Below are 3,085 nucleotides of genomic sequence, written 5' to 3'. Positions count from 1 at the left end.
ACAAAGATGGCGGCCGGCTGCCCTACTCAGAGATGGCCGCTGCGGCCCGCCCCCCCCCCCCCCCCCCCCAGGCCCAGCACTGCACTGGACTTCCCAGCTGGTAGAAAAAAACCCATCTGATAATGAATCCTTCCCCTCTGGGATACACTGGAAACATCTTACTCTCAGGAAGCTGAAGGTCAGAGAGGACTTTTTTTTTTTTTCTCGCCTAGAGCTTCTCAAGGTTATAACCAAAGGCTAGCTAACTTTCTATATCAAACTGCTTATTAAATAGTATATAATTCTGTTGTAACAGCAACTTTAGACGCTTCTACTGGAAAGGACCCAATCCTTACTTGTGTCCACAAATTAAGTGAAAGAAGACCTTGGCATCCTTGCCTCCATTGTCTGTGTGGTCTTTGCTCTAAGCCATTTGCAGTCACTACTGGTACAAGGGAAGATGGGACACATCAATAACATCTTTATAGTAAGGGACAAAAACTGTCCCTAAGGAACCTAAGAGCTTTGTACCTACCACCTCCCCCAACAGACAATAAGGACAGAGCACACAGAATTTTCCCCTGCTGTTCTTGAGGTGGGCAGAGCCCATTCACTTTCACTTTACAACAGTGACAGCTCAAGTTGCAGCCCAGGAGCAGGCAATGTCTGCTAGTGCTGCAGCTTTACTGCCAGTTCAGCTGCTTTAGCTTTCTGAGGTCTGCTCTCCCAAATCTATGAATGAAATCCAAGACAAAGGAGGGTGAATGTGGAGAACTTTCTTTACCAACATACCAGGGTCAAAGTCTCTGTTTCTCTGTCTTTCCATCTGCCTTCTCAATCTATTGTGCAGTCTGACTAGAGACAAAAATCTCTAGGGGTTTTTAGTTCCCTGAGCTGTGCTCTGATTGGTTGCCCTTATGCAAATGAAGTGTAGGACAACCAATCCATCAGTGACTCCCTGCTGAGTCACTGTGGGTCTGTAATTCTGAAATTTCATTCTCAATTTAGGTCTGTCTCCTGCATCCTCTCCCACCGGGTAAGATTTAGAGAAACTGAAAGAATGGAGACAAGATATTCTATCCTATACAGCTGAGATTTTTAATTTTTTTAATTGTTATTATAAAGGTAATGTACAGAGGGATTACCATTATATGTCAGGTAAAGAGTAATTTCCTCTTGCACAATGTTACCCCTTCCCTTGCTCTCTTCCAGTTTTTCCCTCCTGTCCCTACCCACAAATTGTACCACTACTGCATTTGTTTACCCTTTGTCCCTCCACTTCTGTGCCTTCCCTTACACTTCCAAAGACATAAATGAGCAAATAAGACAAAAAGAAAAGAATACAAAAACAACAACCAAGGGGGAAAACTCATTTCCATTTCCTGGAGTTCAATAAATATAATATTGTAACATCAGCTGCACATAGGCATTGTGCCTTTGTGTTCCTCTCCTAAGAGTACCCTCCTTTGGTCACACTGTGCATGACTGCCTAGAGACATGTATTATTTATCATGTCCTGGTGCATTTTAGATCTAGCTTCTGTATATGAGGGGAAACATGCCATTTGTCTCTCTGAGCTTGGCTTACTTAACATGATTTGTTCTGTTGTAAGGTGATAAATTGGAGAAGCCACATTTTGAAGGATCAAATCTTGGAGTCTTTGTTAGAAGGCTTGTGGTCTGCAGGCAGCCAGTTGTTACAAAGGCCTGTACCTTGCAAATACACTTAACACAGTTAGGAAACAGACCAGAGAGGAAAGAACAAAAACAATACCAACAAATCAATTCAGCTCCAATGGAGAGCTGAATGCCCACCCCTGCCTCCAGGGATTCAGGCATTCCCATCACCTGGGGTGGGAGGGTGACTTCACCTTCCCCCAGCATGAAGACAAAATACCAGACTCTACCATTCACCATGTGGCCAATATGGCACCAGCAAGACCTGACCTCCCTACTTCAGTTCTAGGCCCATCCATTTCCCTACAAATGACATCATTTTATTCGTTCAAATGGCTCTGTAAAATTCCATTGTATATAGGTACCACATTTTTGGAGATCTACTCATCTATTGTAGGGCATCTGGGCTATTTCCACAAATTGGCTATCATGAATAGTACAGCAATGAACATGAATATGCAAGTATCTTTATGATATCCTGGCTTCTGAGTAGATACCCAGGAGTGGTGTGGCTGGATCAAAGTTAAGGTCTATGTTTAGTTTTTTGAGGACCCTCCAGACTGCTGTCCAGAGTGGTTGTACTAGTTTACATTCCCACCAACAGTGCAGTAGTGTTCCTTTTCTCCTAGATCCTCACCAACATTTATTGTTGTTGGAATTCACTGTGTTGGCCAATCTAACTGGGATGAAATGGAATCTCAGAGTTGTGTTGATTTGCATTTACTTTTTGGCCAGGGATGATAAGCATTTCCTCATGTGTTTCTTTGCTATCCTTACCTCTTCTTCGAAGTCTCTCCTTGGCTCATTTGACCATTTCATGATTCATTTATTGGGTTTGGGAGGAGTTAGTTTCTTGAATTCCTTATATATTTTGGATATTAGGTGTTTCAGATGGTCTTTGTTTAAAAAAACAATCTTGCATTATTCCAATTATCCAATCTGCATTATTAGCTTGCCAACCCAAAACACATTCCACTGCAAGTTGTTCTCCAGCTAAGGCAGCTACCAAACTTTTTAACCTTTTAACTAAATCTTACTTTTCATAACCTCATTATTAATGAGGCTACACTCTGAAGCTGGAGTAATCATTTCACGGGAACCAGATTGCTCCCCTCAAGTGCAGACAGTGACAGCTTCACTTTGATGTCTGATGTCTAGGACAAGTGACATCATTCAATTTTTGGTTTAGTTTGTTGTAGTCTACTTCAGGAACTCAACCCCAAACAGAATGTAGTTAACAACACCAATTTGATTTTTCATGCGTAAGTCATCACATTTCTGATACTAAAGGACCTGTGCCATACTATTTGCAATCCTTTGTGGTCTAATAGTCTGTATATTCACATGCATAGTCATTCTGAAATTGGAGTTTTAGATGCCAGGCTCAAACTCCTAGGATTCCACATATCAGGTCATTTGCCCCTGTATAC

The sequence above is a fragment of the Perognathus longimembris genome, chromosome 5, assembly GCF_023159225.1.
Source record: "Perognathus longimembris pacificus isolate PPM17 chromosome 5, ASM2315922v1, whole genome shotgun sequence".
In the NCBI taxonomy this organism is placed as follows: Eukaryota; Metazoa; Chordata; class Mammalia; order Rodentia; family Heteromyidae; genus Perognathus; species Perognathus longimembris.
The sequence above is the reverse complement of the archived record's forward strand: the minus strand, read 5'-3'. Positions refer to the sequence as shown.